Below are 22,243 nucleotides of genomic sequence, written 5' to 3' on the forward strand. Positions count from 1 at the left end.
AAATAATATTGACCTTTCCCAACAGAAGATTAATCAATACTTTTATTCAAAGAGCAATCCTTGGGTGTTTACCATGTACCAAGAATTGTACTAGGTACTGACTCTGTAAATAAATAGGAAGTAGGGATAAATGATAAGGAGACAGATAAATAAATATACATAAATAAAATGTAATTCATACATTTAAAAGCTTCAAGATTAATCAGGGACTACAAATAAATAAATAATTATGAAATGTGGTAAGTATAGCAATGTACAAAAGATTGAGGAAGTATTATTCATAAGCATCTATTATAGATAAGATTGTACTGATTTTTTTTTCTTCCCAGACATATCACTTATATTAGAAATAACACTCTCATTTACCTGATTTTGCCAGAGGAGATTTTGTGGTGAAGACTAACAGCTCACCAACACTCATTCCACCTTCTGCCTCAAGTTTTAAAAGACCAGAGGGCTACTACGCTGGGGTGTCCCTGGTGGCTCAGTGGTAAAGAATCCACTTACCAATCCAGGAGACACAAGTTGGATCCCTGGGTTGGGAAGATCCCGTGGAGAAGGAAATGGCAACCCACTCCAGTATTCTTGCCTCGGAAATCCCATGGACTGAAAGTCTGGTGGGCTACAGTCCATGGGGTCACAAACAGTCAGACACAACTTAGCGAATAAACAACAATTACAAGTTGACCATTTATACTGAAGTCAATAAAAAAGGCTATGCCCGCCCCATGGAAGTGTTTATGTGCAGTGTGCTCAAGAGGCAAGGATACGGCGAGGGCTTCCACTGGCTCTCCCGGTATATTGACTGATGTTTGGACAGTGAAAATAAAAGAGTTTTACTTCTCTGGACTGATCCTATTCACAGCTTCCTCATGAACTTTTCTAATAGAACAAGGAAAGCTCTCCGACCATGTCTGGCGTTGAGAAGCCAAGAGGCTCTCTCTGCTCTCTCATCACCCAGTGGTGACATGTGCTCTTCTCCACACTGTTGGGAGGTAATGCCCCACGTGCTGGTGCAGGTCAGCACCCCGGGACTTGGAGGTGGCAGGATTTGTCGAGTAGAGCTGTGTGCCATCACGGGCCACCTGGAAAGAGAAACACGTCTCACCACTGTGGTTGATTTCAAAAGAAAGTGATTCTATTTTTTAAAGAAAGTGTTGTTAATGTAATTGGTAACCCTCCTCATAACTTTTTTTTAAGTTCACAATATACTTGGTCCAGAGTTTTCTTTTTTTTTAATCTAGTGAATGGCATTTAAATATTTCATAAAATTATGCCCAGATACACGTTGGAGTCCAGAGCTGAGTTAAGTGAACAGCAGGCTGGTGAGAGAGGCTCCCCCGTCTCCCTGACTGCCTTTAGTAGGTGGCACCACCCTGTGCGCAGAGCACCAGGAAAGAGCAGAACCGCAGCCTCGCAGCCAAGGCTGCTTTCCACTGTGCCGGGCTCCGGTCATGTCTCCTCCCAGCATGGATAGCAGATGGGTCACTGCGGAGGAGTTAGTTCTAGCGTGGGTTATTGTTACTGTCTTTATTCAGTAAGTTACCAATTTCAGCCAGTCTTTGCTTTTATGCAGTTTTAAACTTTCATTTCTTTCTGTAGCACCTTTTTCATTTTCAGTTGTAAAAAGTGACTTTCGCCTCATTAAAGATTTGAGAACATCTCCCATGTCACACACTACAGGTGTGTCTCAGTCATTTTTGCAAATTCTAGGGGAAATTTTTTTCTCAATAGGAGAGTCACACAGGACAAAGTTAACAGCTTAAGGACTCTTTAATTCTGTGAGTTGAGAAATTCGACGTTTGATATTGTAGCATTTGCTTGAATCTAGGAAAGATTTATTCCACTTGCAGAATTTGGTTTCTTTATTGGGCTTCATGAACTCTGTTTTTTTGTATTGGTTATCAATTTTTTTTTGGTGTTAAAGGTTATCATCTGTAACTTTTCCAGATTTTGGCGGTGGGTGGGAGGTGTCATGAAATTATCTTTCTCCAGGCCAGAAATAACCTGGGGAAATTCTAATCCAAGAACTGTGTGTTGAGCTGTTCCTTTTGAGCCAGCATCACTTGTCAGTTACACCGGTATAAAAGCCTCCACGTCCCCAGCAGTGTGATGAGGGTTATTTTTATAGCATTCCACTTGTCTAAAGCCACGTGTGAAACTGGATTTTCATGATCTTAACCAATGTTTTGGGAGAAGGCGATGGCACCCCACTCCAGTATTCTTGCCTGGAAAATCCCATGGATGGAGGAGCCTGGTGGGCTGCAGCCCATGGGGTCAAGAACAGTCAGGCACGACTGAGCGACTTCACTTTCGCTTTTCACTGTCATGCATTGGAGAAGGAAATGGCAACCCACTCCAGTGCTCTTGCCTGGAGAATCCCCGGGATGGGGGAGCCTGGTGGGCTGCCGTCTATGGGGTCACACAGAGTTGGACATGACTGAAGCGACTTAGCAGCAGCAGTAGCAGCATTCCTTATTTAGCACTATCTGCTAGTACTTTCACTTTATAATGTTCTTTCTTTTCTTGAATTATAGTGGTCACTTCAGTTCAGTCACTCAGTCGTGTCCGACCCGTTGTGACCCCATGGACTGCTGCTCATCAAGCTTCCCTGTCCCTCAACAACTCACAGTAGTAGATGGTAATCTGGGGGAAGGTTTTGATGCTCTTACCTGACAAAACAAAAATTTAGTAATCATATGTTTAATCTCATTTTTACTTTATTTTCCTGGTAAATATATGCAAAATCTGGGGGTCTCTATGCTGCAGAATAAATTAAACTTCTCTACAAGTTGATCATTGCAGAGACTGAAAATCGTCTTTGTAAATGAAAGAGCCTTCACATCTAAAGTGCCACTGCTATGTCATTTCAAGTGCAAACGAATCCACCATCTGCCTGAAGCATCAAATATTTGGGGAAAACTGACATTAGGCTATTTCTCACCTGTGCTTTCAGTTCTGTTAAACAAAGGCAAACCTTTGTTAGGAAAAACAATTCCTTTGTGAGAAAGAATATTAGCTATTTGACATTTGTCAGAAACAACAGCTAATTCTTGAAGAAGACACTAATTATTACCACTAGTCTGCAAAAATATAGATTTTTATCTTTGGAGTTTTGGATTCAAGAGAATTTATAATTTTTTTAAGATACAGTAGTATCATCAAAGGAAATAACATCAAAGAATAACATAACTTTAACATATGTTTATCTAATATTTTAAGTGCACATTCACAGTAGCCACATGAAAATGATGGGTTTTAAGTTCTTGTGCGCCAACCAAAATATCAAAGAAAAATTTCCATCCTTGCTGTCCTGCTGGTAAGAAACATTTCATGAATTTAAATATGGCACATTGCTTTTCTTTATCGTCATTATTTTGCAATTTACTCATCAGCCCCCAATTGCAATATTAACAGAACGTTGTCTCCATTTTGCGCTGCCTTTCCCCCAGAATGATCTCCAAACCTGAAATTCCAAAAATGAGTTTGCATACCCAACCAGGAAAGGACTGGTATCTAAGTTCACTACTGCCATTTCGGCTTACTGCCACAAGGTGGTGCTATGAAAAACGGTCCTTCAAGATAGAAGCACTGACATTCTAACAAGAGCTAAGACGGTCACAGCGGTTCTTATAAGAAAACTGACTCTCCCCTTTGCTTTTTCATAACAATTCTATACCATTGAACTCGGCCTTCAGTCTCCCTTATTGGAAGATTTTTGTTTCCAGATTTTCCAGTTCGAAATTCACCCATCTTCATCAGAGGACCTGCACCCCATTAACTCTGGCAGAATTTGCTTGGGCATGAGGTTCTTGAGGCCCGAATCACTTTGCTCTCTTCTTCATTTGGGATCCCGATCTTCATAGGGTTGGGCAATTTTTCCTTCATCAACCAATCCTCCAACCTACAACTAGCTCTCCAGACAGACAGACACACAAACACACACACACACACACACGCACACACACACACACGCTTTTATAATTAATCACACTCTTTCCCGAGAAGATGGCAAACTCTACCCACGTCCTCTCGATATCCCCAGAATCTCTAATTTACAAATTTGCTGCAAGAATGTGGTGCAACAGGCAATAGGATAAATACAGCAACATCACACAGTGAGAACCAAAGAACAAGATTTATTGGGAAACACAGGAAACCAAGAGTCAGGAACAAGAGGCAAAGTACTTCCACTCTCTCATAATCTCAGGGAGAGGTGAATCAGTGCCAGGGTCAAGCTGCTGTACTCCTGACACAACTGCTCTACCTTCTCAAAAGGTAAACTTGAACTCTACTTATTAGTGAGACATCAAGACTACTTGGTTGCCAGGCAGTCTGGGTTTAGATGCCAACTGTTTGAGGAAGGCCAGCTGCCTGGCACCTGAAGACCATGGATACCTGGAAAGTTGGAGCCTATCCTGTTAGGGAGTGTAAGGCACTGGTCCAATGGAAAACTGAGTTTGAGTGCACCGCTTCCCTCCAGGAAGAGGGGGAAACCCCAGTTCCAGCCAGCTCCTTTCCTAGGCAACCTAGAGAGAGATCTCAGGATCACTTTTGAGTAGTTCTATTCATTGCCACACAGAAGATTAAGAAAAATATTTCATACAGTGTTAGTATAGTCTGTAATTAGTATAGTCTGTAATTAAAGTTCTCAATAAATATTAGCTATTGTAATTAGTTCTATTTGACTATTATTCCTCTTATATAAACCATTAGGAATCTCATATGAGAAGAGTATCAGAAGCAATTGATGGGGATGGACTTAGTCTTTTTTTAATCCATTAGCAAAAAGAAAAAAATATGTAGGAGTACCTCAAACCTCACCCTTAAATCTCTGTGGGTAAACTGGACTTAAAGTATACACTAAACCAGATGGACTTAATATTTACAAAACATTCCATCCAAGAACAGCAGAACACATATTCTTCTCAAACGCCCATGAATATGCTCAAGGATAGATCATAAGAACTAATATTGTTAAAATACCCATACTACCACCCAAGGTAATCTACAGATTCAATACAATCCCTATCAAAATTCCAAGGGCATTTTTCACAGAAATAGGAGAAACAATCCAACATTTGTGTGGAACCATAATGAACCTAAATAGCCAAACCAATCTTGAAAGAACAAACTAGGAGGCACAACACTTCCTGATATTAAACTATACTACAAAGCCATAGTAATTAAAACTGTATGGTATTGGAATTAAAAACAGACACATTGATCAATGGAACAAGAACAGAAAGCCTAGAAATAAACTCATACATGTACAGATAATTCATTTACAATAAAGGAGCCAAAATCATGCAATGACCAAAGGACAGTCTCCTCAATAAATGATGCTGGGACAACTGGATAGCCACACGCAAACAAATGAAACTAGACCTCTCACAATACTCAATTCAAAGTATTACACCTCTCACAATCATTAACTCAAAGACGGATTGAAGACTGAAATTTCATAACCTGACCATAAAACTCCTAGAAGAAAACATAGGGTGAAATGAATGGTTTTTTGGATATGACACCAAAAGCACAGCAAAAAAAAAAAAAATGCAAAGACAACCTATGAAATAGGAGAAAATCTGTAAAATATATATCTACTAAGAAGTTAATAAATAAAATATATAAGGAACTCATACACTCAATTGCAAAAAAAAAAATTATTCAATTTTAAAATAGACTGAGTACCTGAATAGATATTTTTCCAAAGAATATATAGAAGTGGCCAAAGGTAGATGAAAAGATGCCCAACATCTCTAGTCATTAGGAGAATGTGAATTAAAACCACAATGAAATATCACCTCATACCTGTCAGAATGGCTATTATTAAAAAGCCACCACAAATAACATGTGATGGTAAGGATATAGAAAAAAAGGAACCCTGTACACTACTAGTAGCAATGTAAACTGGTATAAACCATTATTTTTAAAAGTATAAGAGTTCCTCAAACATTAAAAATAGAAGTACCATATGACCCAGCAATCCCACTTCTGGGTATATATCCAAAGGAATGGAAACAGAACTCAAAATGATATCTGCACTCCCATTTTCATTGCAGTGTTATTCACAATAGCCACAATATGGAAACAACCTAAGTGCCAATCGACAGATGAATAGATAAAGAAGATATGGTATATATGATGTAGAATATATAATGGAATATTACTCAGCCATGGGAAAGAATGACATCCTACTATTTGTGAGAATATGGATGGACCTTCAGTGAAATGTGCCAGAGAAAAATACTTCATGATATCACTTATATGTGGAATTAAAAAGAAAAATGAGTTTAAAAAAATGGTCGACAGGGGCTAGGGAATGGAGACATAGAGAAAGACTTATAAAAGGTTATAAGGGGAATTCCTTGCCAGTCCAGTGGTTAGGTTCGACGCTTTCACTGTCATAGACCTGAGTTCAATCCCTGGTTTTGGAAATAAGATCCCACAAGCCATATGGTGTGACCAAACAGAGGGGAGGGAAATGGTTACAAACTTCAACTATAAGAAAAATAAGGTCTGAAGATCTAATGTAAAAACCTGGTGACTGTAGTCGATAACATTGTATTTTATAGTTGAAACTTATTAAGAGAGTAGAACTTAAATGTTCTCATTCCCCCTAAAAGAAGAATAAATATGTGAGGTGATGGTGTATTAATTAACTAGATGGGTGGGGAAGACGGTGATATCCTTTCATAATGCATACACATATCAAACCACAATGCACACTTTAAATATCCTACAATTTTATACTTCAATAAAGGTGAAATTTTAAAAAGAAAGGCAAAGCAAGGAAAGGGGAAACAATCATGAAAAGTGCTATTTAAAAAAGATGGTCAGGAAGTTCTGAGTATGTGATATGAGAGCAGAGACGTGAATGAAGTAAAGGAGTCAGTCTTGCAAAAAAAATATAGGAAAGAGAATTCCCAGGAATTGCAAAAGATATGTCTCATGTGTTTGCCAAACAGCAAGAAAGTCAGTGTAAAGCAAGTGATAGAACTGTAGGAGATTCTTTCTACAGGGACAGTTGCTGCTGCTGCTGCTAAGTCACTTCAGTCATGTCCGACTCTGCGACCCCATAGACAGCAGCCCACCAGGCTCCACCGTCCCTGGGATTCTCCAGGCAAGAACACTGGAGTGGGTTGCCATTTCCTTCTCCAATGCGTGAAGGTGAAAAGTGAAAGTGAAGTCGCTCAGTAAGTGTCCGACTCTTCGTGACCCCATGGACTGCAGCCTACCAGGCTCCTCCGTCCATGGGATTTTCCAGGCGAGAGTACTGCAGTGGGTTGCCATTGCCTTCTCCACATACTATAAAGCTTCTTCTGAAAGGGATCATTCAGAAGGTAGGATGATTCTATAACAGTTGTTCCCAACCTTTTTGGCCCCAGGGATGGGTTTCATAAAAGACACTATTTTTCCATGGACTGGGGGATGGGAAGGAGGGTGGCACGGGGGGCGGGGGGGGGGGGGGGGGGGGAGGGGAGGATTGCAATGATGCAAATGCATTATATTTATTCTGAACTTTATTTCTCTTATTATTACATCAGCTCCACCTCAGATCATCAGGCATTAGATCTTGGAGGTTGGGGACCCATTTCTTATAAAACAAATTGCCTCAACTCTTTCTTTAAACAGTGCTTTGAAAGAAAACATTCGTGATTTGTTCTGATTCCACATATTCAACAAAAATACCACATAAGCAATAAATGCAAGTCACATAAGTATTTTAAGTTTTCTTGCAGTCATTTTTAAAAAGGTTAAAATGAATAGCTGAGATTTTAATCGTTTAATTAATTGATATATCTAAAATATTATTTCAACATGTGATCAATATAAAAACTGAGATATCTTACTTTTTCTGTACAAAATAAAAACTCGTGTGCATTTTAACTCACAGCACATCTCAATCACAGTAACAGCATTCAGCTCAGTAGTTACATGTGACTGCTGCTGCTGCTGCTAAGTCACTTCAGTCATGTCCAACTCTGTGCGACCCCATAGATGGCAGCCTACCAGGCTCCCCCATCCCTGGGATTCTCCAGGCAAGAACACTAGAGTGGGTTGCCATTCCCTTCTCCAGTGCTTTTTCACTTTCACTACATGTGACTAGAGTCTACTCTATTAGACAGCGTTGCATTAGACAGTATTGTTGTTGTTGTTCAGTCACTAAGTCGTGTCCGACTCTGTGACCCCATGGACTGTAGCCTACCGGGCTCCTCTGTCCATGGGATTTCCCAGGAATGAATACTGGAGGGGGTTGCCATTTCCACGTAGTTCTAAATTAGACTAAAGAAACACAACTACTGCAATGTGTGTACCTTAGTTGAATTCTAATCGATGGTGCCGGAAAAAACAGCTATAAGACGTTGGAGGATAATGGGGAAATTTGAATGTGGGCTGGATGTTAGATGTATTATTGAATCAGTAATTTTCTTGAGTATGATAATGGTATTGTGACTATGGAAAAGAATGCCACTATTGTCAGGAAAGCATTCTGAAGTATTTACAGATAAGTATCATGATATCTTCAACTCATTTCCAAATGGTTCAGAGAGAGGCAAAGTAAATATGACAAAAATGTTTTATAAAAGTGGGGAGTGATGGGAAGCCACTGGAGAATTTTGACAGCACCTGACTTGCATGTTCAAATAATCTGATTGACTGCTCTGTAGTATGTCTAGCATCTATCCTGTAGGGAGACCAGTGTGACATGACCTAAATGGAGACAGTGAGAAATGTATTCAGGATATATTTTTAAAATAGCATTAACATGATTTGCATGTCTTCTTGAGAAAGAAAAAGGAAGACGACTTTCAAGAGAGTGGTATAAACATAGGTATTTATTTTTCCCATTCCACCATCTGCCTTGAAATGACCCCATGAATACAGAAATACCGTGGGTGTGGTTTATGTAAACATATTTTTGACGTAGAGATGATAGCAGAGCATCATTTAGTTTAACAGGATTAGAGTGAGGGTCAGGAGAAGATACAGACAATTAGGACCATTTGCCTGAAGAATAGAACATGATACTCAGCCACAACTTAGAACAGGGAAACCAAAAGGAGCCAGCAAAAGCAAGAGGAAAGGAACAGTTATAGACACTGAAAGGCAACGCTGAAAAAGCATATGATGGAAACCAAGAATTCTTTCCATTCAAAAATTATCTTATTGTGCCCCCACCACCACCACATTTACCAAATTAGGTGGCTTTTTTAATCAGAAAGGCTGCTTTCCAAGGCAGCTAACACAAAATTTCCCACTGAGCATTTCTTGATCAACACCTGATGTCTTGCTAATTTGCATAACAATTAATGTTCAAGTGGATTACCAGTGAAAAGTAGTTATCAAACATATGTGGCCTAACATACATAGAAACACTCCTCATTCTGGCATGAGAGGCATAAGAATCAAAAAGGTATGGAACCAGAATTTTAGTGACAATGCCCAGGATTTGTTTCCTAAATGGACTACATCTTGCCTTTTTTTTTCCTTTTTTTTGACCTGAAAGTAACCAAAATTCTGCCTCTGCTGTCACGTCTTCAATGAACCTTTTATGCAAGGTAGTAGTGGAGCATCTGAAATGGCAGTGAACTGGGACTTCATGAGCTTATAGAATATATGGTGCAGCTGTCTTATTCTAGCACGTAGAATATATGCCTACCTGCTAGCATCTGCTTAATAAACCTCCATATGAGTGGTACGATTTGGTCAGTGTCACTTTCATTACAACCTGGACAAAAGGTTGTACGGAAAATGCTAACCCTGTAGTCATCTCAAGTTTTTCAGGGACTGACTATCTACCAAAATAACCTGAAAGCTGAAGGTGACCAAATTGGCTTTTATCAGGTCAGAACCCTTGTACAGCCCACTTCTCTCGTTACACACTATTAATTCTTTTCTTAATTTATTATAACTTGCTTCCTTGCACGGACCATTTCCTTGTTACACACTATTAATTCTTTTCTTAATTTATTATACCTTGCTTTCTGCATCTATAAAAATGAGAATCTGAACTAAAGTGTTTAAGAACAAATATCAACAAGACTTTCTTGTCTGTTAACAGCTGAGAGATGTACGCATACACCCTCCAAAATAAGAAGAAACAAAACAATCATTATTTTAAAATAACAATTGACTTCTTTTAAATATAACAAATTCATATGAAAATGATTACAAGCCCCTATAGTTTCAGCAAAGAGAGAATATACAAAATAAATATTTAAAATCTACAGCTCTCCTATCAAGTTAGCAATTAAATAAAATACATCAATAAAGATAAAATTAAGATATGTAGAATATTTTTATGAAAAAGTTCTATTCATCTTTACCAAAGTAGGAGAACTTTAATAAACTGAGACATGCTGTATTCTTCAAAAAGAAAATTTTAAATATAAACTTTTTTAAAACCTTAAATACAGATATTTCAGACAACTTCTTATATTTTGTCTGGCTTATAATAAATTGATTTCAAGATTTATTTGGAAAAATGACAGCTTAGTAGATCAAGACATTCTCTATTTTTAAAAAGGTAATAGATAAGGAAATGCTATGCCAGGCATTGAAATGTTATCAAGTAACAATTTTTCAAACTATTGGTTTGCAGATGATTGAAACAAAATGGACAGTCCCAAAACAAACAGGTGGGCATTTCTAATTCTGGCAATAGGGTGATAGATCATTTTAGCTAATCAAATGATGGAACATAGTTCATTACTCAGCTTGTTAACTGAACACAAAGTGGTCAAGTAAGACATTTCCTGTAATTTGTGAGCTTTTTGTTGGTAAACACTATTCCCACAATATTGAGTCATCTATAGGAACAATAAAATTGTATAATCTGTTGTTCCCCCTTTGGGGCTTCCCTGGTGGCTCAGACAGTAAAGCATCTGCCTGCAATGCAGGAGACCTGAGTTCAATTCCTGGGTCGAGAAGATCCCCTGAAGAAGGAAATGGCAACCCGCTCCAGTATTCTTGCCTGGAAAATTCCATGGACAGAGGAGCCTGGTAGGCTACAGTCTATGGGATCACAAAGAATTGTACACGACTAAGCAACTTCACTCACTCACTCACTTTCTGGATTCTTCATTACCCCTCTCTTCAGATGTCAAAAAGTGAAAATAGTGGACATATCCAATGCCAGCTCAGGTAGTAACTTCATTCTGCTGAGCTTTTCTGATCAACCCCAACTAGACCCCATTATCTCTGTGACCATTTTGCTCTTCCATATCATGACTCTGCTAAACAACACAGCAATTATCCTGCTAACTTTTCTGGACAGCCAATTTTGTACACCCATGTACTTCTTCCTCAGTAACCTCACATTTTTAGATATCTGTTACACAGCTAGTATTGTTCCCCAGACGTTGATAAATCTGTGGGGGCCAAACAAATTAATTACTTATGCAGGTTGTATCCTAGAGTTCTTCTTTGCCTTTGACTTTGGTGCAACAGAAAACCTTTTATTGGTTGTCATGGCCTATGATCGTTATGCAACAGTCTGCCAACCCCTGCACTACCTGGTATCATGCACCCTCAGTTCTGTAAGAAGATGGCAGCAGCATCATGGTTGACTGGCATGTGTGGTCCCCTGACTATGAGCACTTTTGCCTTTTCACTGCTGCTTTGTGGTCACACACAATAACTTCTTTTGTGAGATGCCTGTCTTTCTTAAGATAGCCTGTGCGTACACCAAAGTAATGGATGTTACCATTTACACACTTGGAGTAATTTACCTTGTTTTGCCACTATTTTTCATTCTTGTCTCAGATGGAATCATCACTCATGCTGTGACTAAGATCAAGTCAGGCAGAGGGTGGAAGAAGGTGATTAACACCTGTGATGCTCAACACCTGTGGTGCTCGTCTCACTGTGGTCAGCCTCTTTTATGGCAGTGTCATCTACATGTACTTGCAACCAAAGAAAGGTTCCATGCACAAAGCTGATAAATTTCTTACCCCCTTTTACACCATTATCAACCCAAGTCTTAACCCATTAATATACACTCAGGAATACAGATGTCAAGGGGCTTTAAAATGGCTTTTTACAAGAACCCAACATAGGAGCACCCCACATGTAAAGCAAATGCAACAAGTATGAAAGGGGAAAATAACAGTAACACAATAATAGTGGGAGACTTTACTACCCCAACTCACACCTATGGATAGATCAACCAAACAGAAAATTAGCAAGGAAATACAAACTTTAAATGATAAAACGGACCAGTTAGACCTAATAGATAGCTATAGGACATTTCACCCCAAAGCAATAAATTTCACCTTTTTCTCAAGTGCACACAGAACATTCTCCAAGATAGATCACATCCTGGGCCATAAATCTAGCCTTGGGAAATTTAAAAAAAAAATTGAAATCATGTCAAGCATCTTTTCTGATCAAAATGCTGTAAGATTAGATGCCAACTACAGGAAAAAAAAACTATTAAAAATACAAACATATGGAGGCTAAACAACATGCTTCTGAATAACCAACAGATCTCAGAAGAAATCAAAAAGGAAATCAAATATGCATAGAAACAAATGAAAATGAAAATATTACAACCCGAAACCTATGAGATTCAGTAAAAGCAGTGCTAAGAGGAAGGTTCATAGCAATACAAGCTTACCTCAAGAAACAAGAGAAACATCAAATAAATAACCTAACTTTAATAAAGCAACTAGAAAAAGAAGAAATGAAGAACCCCAAAGTTAGTAGAAGGAAAGAAGTCACAAAAATCAGACCAGAAATAAGTGGAAAAAGTGAAAATCAACAAAACTAAAAGCTGATTCTTCAAGAAGATAAATAAAATACACAAACCATTAGCCAGACTCATTAAGAAAAAAAGGGAGAAGAATCAAATCAACAAACTTAGAAATGAAAATGAGAAATCACAACAGACAACACAGAAGTACAAAGAATCATGAGACTACTATCAGCAACTATATAACAATAAAATGGACAACTTGGAAGAAATGGGCAAATTCTTAGAAAACTGAACCAGGAAGAAATAGAAAATCTTAACAGAACCCATCACAAGCATGGAAGTAAAAAGTGTAATCAAAAATCTTCCAACAAACAAAAGTCCAGGACCAGATGGCTTCACAGGTGACTTCTACCAAAAATTTAGAGAAGAGCTAACACCTATCCTACTCAAAATCTTCCAGAAAGTTGCAGAGGAAGGTAAACTCCCAAACTCATTCTATAAGGCCATCATCACCCTAATTCCAAAACCAGACAAACATGCCACAAAAAAAGAAAACTGCAGGCCAATATCACTGATGAACACAGATGCAAAAATCCACAACAAAATTCTAGCAAACAGAATCCAACAACATATTTAAAAGATCATACATTGTGACCAAGTGGGCTTTATCCCAGGGATGCAAGGATTCTTCAATATTCACAAATCAATCAATGTGATACACCACATTAACAAATCAAAAGATAAAAACCATATGATTATCTCAACAGATGCAGAAAAAGTCTTTGACAAAATTCAACATCCAATTGGAGAAGGCAATGGCAACCCACTCCAGTGCTCTTGCCTGGAGAATCCCATGGACAGAGGAGTCTGGTAGGCTGCAGTCCATGGGGTTACTAAGAGTCAGACACGACTGCGTGACTGTCCTTTAACTTTTCACTTTCATGCATTGGAGAAGGAAATGACAACTCACTCCAGTGTTCTTCTCTGGAGAATCCCAGGGATGGGGAAGCCTGGTGGGCTGCCATCTATGGGGTCACACAGTCAGACATGACTGACAAACTTAGCAGCAGCAGCAGCAACAACAGCAACACCCATTTATGATTAGAAAGAAAGAAAAAAAAAAAAACCTCTCCAAAAGCAGGCATAGAAGGAACATCAGTTCAGTTCAGTTCAGTCGCTCAGTCGTGTCCAACTCTTTGTGACCCCATGAATCGCAGCATGCCAGGCCTCCCTGTCCATCACCAACTCCCAGAGTTCACTTAGACTCATATCCATCGAGTCAGTGATGCCATCCAGCCATCTCATCCTCTGTCGTCCCCTTGTTCTCCTGCCCCCAATCCCTCCAGCGTCAAAGTCTTTTCCAATAATAAAAGGCATATATGACAAACCCACAGTGAACAGTATCTTCAATGCTGAAAAATTGACAGCATTTCCTGTTAAGTCAGGAACAAAAAAAGGGTGCCCTCGCTTGCAACTGCTATTCAACATAGTTTTAAGTTTTAGCCACAGCAATCAGGGAAGAAAAAGAAATAAAAGGAATCCAGATGGGAAAAGAAGTAAAACTATCACTGTTTGCAGATGACCTGATCCTCTACACAGAAAACTCTAAGGACACCACCAGAAAACTACTAGAGCTAGTCAATGAATAAAATAAACTTGAAGGATATAAAATTAACACACACAATCCCTTGCATTCCTATACACTAACAGTGAGAAAACAGAAAGAGAAATTAAGGAAACAATCCCATTCACCATTGCAATGAAAAGAATAAAATAATTAGGAATAAATTTACCTAAAGAAACAAAAGACCTATATATAGAAAACTATAAAATACTGATGAAGAAATCAAAGATGACACAAATAGATGGTGAAATATACCATGTTCATGGGTCAAAAGAATCAATATAGTGAAAATGAGTATACTACCCAAAGCAACCTATAGATTCAATGTAATTCCTATCAAGCTATCAATTGTATTTCTCACAGAACTAAAACAAATAATTTCACAATTTGTATGTAATGCAAAAAACCTCGAATAATCAAAGCAATCTTGAGAAAGAAGAATGGATGGAGGAATCAACCTGCCTGATTTCAGACTATACTACAAAGCTACAGTCATCAAGACAGTATGGTACTGGCAAAAAGACAGAAACACAGATCAATGGAATAAATAGAAAGTCTAGAGATGAATCCACACACCTATGGAAACCTTATCTTTGACAAAGGAGGCAAAAATATACAATGGAGAAAAGACAATCTCTTTAACACGTGGTGCTGGGAAAACTGGTCAACCAGCTGTAAAAGAGAAACTAGAACGCTTTTAACACCATACACAAAAATAAACTCTAAATGGATTAAACATTTAAATGTAAGACCAGAAACTATAATACTCCTAGAGGAAAACATAGGCAGAACACTCTCTGACATAAATCACTGCAAGATTCTCTCTGATCCACCTCCCAGAGAAATGGAAATAAGAGCAAAAATAAACAAATGGGACCAAACAAATAAATTTAAAGGCTTCTGCACAATGAAGGAAACTATAAGTAAGATGAAAAGACAGCCTTCAGAATGGGAGAAAATAATAGCAAATGAAGCAACTGACAAAGAATTAATCCCAAAAATATACAAGCTGCTCATGCAGCTCAATACCAGAAAAATAAATAACCCAATCAAAAATGGCCCAAAGAACTAAACAGACATTTCTCCAAAGAAGACATACAGATGGCTAACAAACACAAGAAAACATGCTCAACATCACTCATTATCAGAGAAATGCGAATCAAAACCACAGTGAGGTACCATCTCATGACAGTCAGATGGCTGCTATCAAAAAGTCTACCAACAACAAATGCTGGAGAGGGTGCAGAGAACAGGGAACCCTCTTACACTGTTGGTGGGAATGCAAACTAGTACAGCCACTATGGAGAACACTGTGGAGATTCCTTTAAAAACTGGAAATAGAACTGCTGTATGACCCAGCAATCCCACTCCTGGGCAGACACACTGAGGAAACCAGAAGTGAAAGAAACATGTGTACCCCAATGTTCATCACAGCACTGTTTACAATAGCTAGGGCATGGAAGCAACCTAGATGTCCATGGGCAGACAAATGGATAAGAAAGCCATGGTACATATACACAATGGAATATTACTGAGCTAATTAAAAAGAACACATTTGAGTCAGTTCTAATGAGGTGGATGAAACTGCAGCCTATTATACAGAGTGAAGTAAGTCAAAAAGAAACATACCAATACAGTATATTAATGCACATATATGGAATTTAGAAAGATTGTAACAACCACCCTATATGTGAGACAGCAAAAGAGACACAGATATAAGAACAGATTCTGGACTCTGTGGGAGAGGGCGAGGGTGGGGTAATTTGAGAAAATAGCATTGAAACATGTATATTACCATATGTAAAATAGATGACCAGTCCAAGTTCAATGCATGAAACAGGGCACTCAAAGCTGGTGCACTGGGATAACCCTGAAGGATGGAATGAGGAGGGAGGTGGGAGTGTGGTTAGGGAGCGGGAATACATGTACACCCATGGCTAATTCATGTCAATGTATGGCAAAAACAACCACAATATTGTAAAGTAATTAGCCTCTGATTATAATAAATAAAATAATTTTTAAAATAAAAGATGATATATAATGGAATCATCTATAGGATTGTATAAGCCACATGGCTATGCCACCTCCCAGAGCAATGAATTATATTTGCCAAAAGGCTAGTGCTCAGCCAAGACTGAAAACAAGTGCCCTACAAAATTAGAAAATCTAGAATAGGTTGTTCAGAAATTTGAGTCAGTCCATCACTTCATGTACTCTAGTTTTTGCTAGGGTTAACATTTTGTAGTGTAGTGACAAAATTGAAGATGAAAAGAAAGAAGCAGATATAGTAACTTTGATGGAAGCAAAGATGTTGGAAGTAAAAAAGACATGTTAAGTATGGTCCTTGAAATGGCCATTGAAAGTTTGCAGTGGAAAAATTCTCTAGCAAATAATTCTGTATCCAAACAAATTGTCTTTTATATGTGAAAGAAACATAAGTTTTTCTGATATGAAACAGCTCAGATAGTAGACAATTGATGTAATATCTTAATTTTTTCACAATTAATGCAGCCAAGAAAAAGATCAATGAAAATGTCAAATAACCTAGAACCAACAGACTAAAGAAAGAATTGTTAACAGTGTGTGAAATATATTATTGATTGATACTCAGAACCCACTTTAGCAGCACTCTGTCTGGTTTTTTTGTACTATAAGGGCTAGAAAGTAAGAACAATTACATATATTCATGTAAGAATCTAAAGGAAGAGGCAGGTAGAGACCATTTTCTACAGTGTTCTTTTCTAGAAAGTGAAGATGTAAAGATGCAAGTATTTCATCTATAGATTAATGGTTGTCAAGATGAAGATTGGATGGCAGTGTCAGCCAGATTCTCTGTTGCAGTGTGCTTAATTAATTTACTAAAGACTAGTCACAAAAAAAAGCTTGAACTAACACTATGTTTAATAATGAAATAATGAGTATTTTCCTCCTGAATTCAGGAACAAGATAAATACAAATCCAATTTAAAACTGTAAGAGAGACTGTAACAAGAATTAACAAGTCAAGTTGAATGGTGGCTCGATGAAAGGTGAAAATTTAAACCGAATTGGATTTCTATATGAGCAATAAACAATTGAAAATTGAAAGTGTAAAATAATACCAGTTACAATAGCATTTAAATAGAATAAAATTAAATGAATGATGTACAAGACTTCTACTTTGAAAACTACTAAACATCACTAAGAGAACTCAAAGAAGGCCTAAATAAATATGGAGCTAGACCATGTTCATCGATTGGAAGACATAATATTGTTATAATGTCAATTTTCCCCAAACTGATCTCCAGATTCAAAACATCTCCAACTAAGTAGGCAGAATAATGGCTCCCCCAAAGAGGTCCTCATTCTATCCCTTTGAACTTGTGAATATATTATGTGATGCAGTAAGAAAGAGTTAAAGTTTCAGGTGGAATTAAGGCTGCTAACCAGAAACCTTAAAGTAGGGAGAGTGTTCTGAATTATGTGGATGGACACAATACAACCAGAAGCACCCTTAAATGAAGGAAAAAGGATGCAGAAGAGTCAATGTCAGAGTGATCAATCTGTGAAAGGCTAGACTGGCCTTTCCTGGCTTGAAGAGGGGAGGAATCCATATGCCAGTGACCATGGCAGCCCCTAAAAACTGGAAAGTGCAAGAAAATGAATTCTTCCTAGAGCCTCCAGAAAATAATGCAACCCTACCAACACCTTGTGATTTTCTCAGAGATATCCATTTTGGACTTCCAATCTCCAAAAATGTAAGATAATAAATCATGTTATTTGAAGCCACTAAGTTTTTGGTAGTTTGGAACAGCAGCAATAGGAAATCAATATGTCAACCAATTTTGTTTAAGAAATTCACCAGCTGATTGTAAAACTGACATGCAAATGCAAAAACCTACACTATCCCCAAATCTTCTTAGAAGAACAAAACTGGAGGAATGACATCATCTGATTCCTAGATTTACTATAAAACTGCACCAATCAGGACAGTGCAGTATTGGCCTAAGCATAAACAAATAGGTCAATAGAGAGCTCAGAAATTGATGTATAGGGTCAACTGACTTTTTGCAAAGGTGTCAAAATTTAATAAGAAAAAGAGAATCTTTCAATGAATGATGTTGAAATTACTGGATATTCTATGGAAAATACTGAAGTTCAACTTCTACCTCACACCATACAGAAAACTTTAACTTGAAATGAATCCCTGACTAAAAATAAAAGCTAAAATTATAAAGCTTCTACAATAAAATATAGAGAAATATCTTCATAAGCTTAGAGTAGGTAAAGACTAATCATAAAAGAAAAATTCATGTGTTGAACTTTTTAAAATTAAAGCTTTGTCTCTTCCAAAGACACCACTAAGGAATTAGAAAAGCAAGCCATAGTCTAAGGTTCCTGTGTATTCAGGATAATCTGTGCAATCACCAACAGACAACACTGCCTTTGTGAAACTCTTGAGAGTCTAATAAGAAGTACCAGCACATCACTGGAGCAGAGACAAATACAAGATGGACATACTGATGAGGTTAAGAAGAACAGTTTTACATTACTACCTAACACCTCTCCTCCAAGGTGTCACAGCTCAGTGCCAAAGGAGACTTCCTTAGCCTGTGATTTCTCCACTGGGAGAATGTGAGAGTACCTGAGTGAGCAACCGGCTTCCCTAGCTGTGCAACAAAGACACTGACAAGCAAACCAACTTCTTTCTCACCGTATTCAGTATGCTGAGATGTGCTGCAAGACTCGCCGGGAGAGGTGACTGTGAGGAAGGAAGAGCCTACAAGAGCAGCAGCTAGGACTCTTGGAGGGCAACAAAAAGAGGCAGTTCCTACTAAATGCATTGCAGGCTCCATCAGCAAAAAAAGAGAGAGGACAAAAATAAATAAAAGTGTGAAAAAGACATTACAACTGCCACCACACAAAATAGAATCAAAAAAGACTATACCAATAATTGGACTGCTTAGAAGAAACGGTTAATTTCTAAAAAACATACAACCTATCAAGATTGAATTAGAAAGAAATATTGGTAGAAAAATCTAACAGACCAGTTACTAGTAAAGACATCAAATAATATATGACAAGACCAGAGCAAACATCATACTCAATAGTACAAGGTTGTAAGCTTTTCCTCTAATATCAAGGGCAAGACAATGATCACTACTCTTGCCACATCTATCAATATAGTTGGGAAGTCCTAGAAAAGGAAAAGAAATGAAAAGCATCCAAATCAGAAAGTGAGAAGTAAAACTGTCTCTGCAGATGACATGATCTTTGATATAGAAAATCCTAAAGACCTAATTTAAAAAGCTCTAAGAACCAATAGACAAATTCTGCAAAGTTACACATAGAAAAAATACAGGCTATTTAGACATTCCACACATATGTAGAGGAGTGTGTCAAAGTATAAATTATATACTAATGTAAGTACGTGATGAACACAGAATTCAAGACCATGATTCCCCCGGGAGTCAGGCAGGAAGACAGATTGGACAGTGTGAAGCCACATAGCCAGTTCTAAGCTATTAGTAAATTTTCAGCTCTTGAACAGAAGGGCAGGCTGACATGTGTTCATGGTATTTTCTTTAATTCATTGAAAATGAAACAATGATTCTATGGCTCATGAACCTAGAATTTTAATTATTCCATGGTTTTTTAATCAAATATTTTATTTCCTATGGACACAATATCTAGATAATTGCCTGTATTTCTCCAACTTGATATCTTACCTCTTGAATAAACCAAATTTCAATTAAATGTGTTATTTTAATAAATATGGTTTTCATTATATGTATAATATTCCATAGAAACATAAGCACAATATATATATTTACCTCTGAAATTAATTTCCATGGAAGAAATCTAAATCGAAAATGGATAGACCCCAAAGTCTTAAGGGAACTTTTCATAAAATTGTTGTTTACATAAGATTCTGACCATAGTCAAAGATTTGTTAATCACCTCTGTGGGGCACCAGTCCCCAAGGTCTAAATCACATCCACATAGTAGCCTTTAAAATTGCACACAAATATGTCCCTGCTACATCATTACAATTCTTGTAGTATACGCAGACCAACATAGCACTCTCTTTGTTTAATTAGGCAAAAACCTATCTACAAATGCATTTAACAAAAGTATACACTAAAAGACTACAAATATACTATCAAAAATACATTTAACAAAACCTAATTCTTCAGCTCTTCTACCAGTCCTGCATCCAGTTTTTCTTCAACATCCACATTAGATGGAAACCTCTATTTAATCTCAGTTCAGCTGTTGTATTTAAACACGAATGTGATTGTCATGTTATTAATAGTATAAGAAACTGGCAGCTATTGCAATATTTCATAGACTCAGTGACTTGCCAAACAATTTTTCTGGATTATCAATAAAATGAAGGATCATCATAGTGTGCACAGGAGTACATCTGGACTACTTAAGGGCATGACAACTGTGAATTCTACCCTCATGAAAGTATAATTACGTTCTAATATGTTTTTCTTCCGGTAAGTATTCGCTGCTATCTCCAACAGAAGACATGGAGTAGAAAACAGATCCTAGGCAGCAAAATGTTAGATCTCAGTCTAACAGGAAAGCAAATATGTGACAGATATGTGAGATAAAAATAAACCCTAATACACTAATTCCCTCTCAGGAATGAAGATTATATTCAATTTCAACACGAGCAGTTAGTGAATATTTTAACTTAGTAAATGCTCTCTATGCTGAGCATCTTACTAAACAGTTTATATGTAATATAACATTTAATTATCCTCACAAACCATTCTATGAAGTAGGTGCTCTAGAATATTTTACAGATGAGGAAACTCTGGCTTAAAGAAGATAATTAGTTTGCTTCATTCCACACAGTGAGAAAGTAGCTGAAGGGTGTTCTAATACCATCACTGATGGTCTGACTGAGTTGGGGGTCTTAACTACTTTTATCTTGTATTTGTCTGCTTTGGCTTTGTATAGTTACAGCAATGTATCTTCTTACTTTACAGTTATAAAAGACCCATTTAATATCTTTTTTATATAAAATTTTAGACAACTATGAAATTTTATGTATCTAGCTTTATCTCCATATCATTGTGTACACTCAAGTTATGTTTAAATATGTCTGGTTCATTTGTCTTAGATTTCACTGAAGAAAGTAAAATGTAAAGTTATGCTACATTATTAGAAACTGAAGTTCATACTATGAATAATGAAAGTGAGTTTTAATTAAAATATAGCATGCCTCTTTTTAACATCTATTTCTTCAACTCATGTTCTACATCTCGAACTTTTAAATTTAAAATGATATCTAAATTTTGAAACTTCAAGGCTTAAACCAAAATATTAAAAAGCATAAAATAAAGTCTTATACTTGGGTTCACAAGATTAAATTACATAAAGTATAACTCCTGTCTTGACAGCACTTCTAACAAGGGGCCTTATATAATCCAAAGCTTAAATTAAGACTGTAATGTTTTCCACCTGCTAAAACTGGCTACATTTTAGAAAGCACGTGTAAATCATAGACTGTCACTATTCTCTTCAACAGTGTAGCACACCTAGTACACTGTGTTTACTTTTAAACTCACTATTCTGAGGCATTTGATAAACCATGGTGCATCCAATGGACTGCAACCAGAAGAACATAGTAATTAAAGATCATTCAGTGACCTATGCACTTGGTCTGGGAATATAAATATAAGTGTATATTTAACAATAGATTCTAATATTAAAAGAGACTAAGCTTCCCTGGAGGCTCAGAGGTTAAAGCGACTGCCTGCAATGCAGGAGACGTGGGTTGGATCCCTGGGCTGGGAAGATCCCCTGGAGAAGGAAGTGACAACCCACTCCAGTATTCTTGCCTGGAGAATCCCATGGACGCAGGAGCCTGGTGGGCTACAGTCCATGGAGTCGCAAACAGTCGGACACAACTGAGTAGAC

At 37.5% G+C, this 22,243-nt stretch overlaps 1 long non-coding RNA gene across 1 annotated transcript in view; it reads right to left on the bottom strand.

Moving 5' to 3' along the window:
• Positions 1-24: 24 nt before the first annotated feature.
• The window catches only part of LOC138425664 (uncharacterized), a 67,980-nt gene continuing 45,761 nt past the window's right edge, over positions 25-22,243 (bottom strand). Inside the window, exon 3 of the long non-coding RNA XR_011251299.1 lies at positions 25-1,085. This is a non-coding gene — a long non-coding RNA (uncharacterized lncRNA). The remainder of the gene's footprint in view (positions 1,086-22,243) is intronic.

Source organism: Ovis canadensis, chromosome 20 (assembly GCF_042477335.2).
Source record: "Ovis canadensis isolate MfBH-ARS-UI-01 breed Bighorn chromosome 20, ARS-UI_OviCan_v2, whole genome shotgun sequence".
Taxonomy (NCBI): Eukaryota; Metazoa; Chordata; class Mammalia; order Artiodactyla; family Bovidae; genus Ovis; species Ovis canadensis.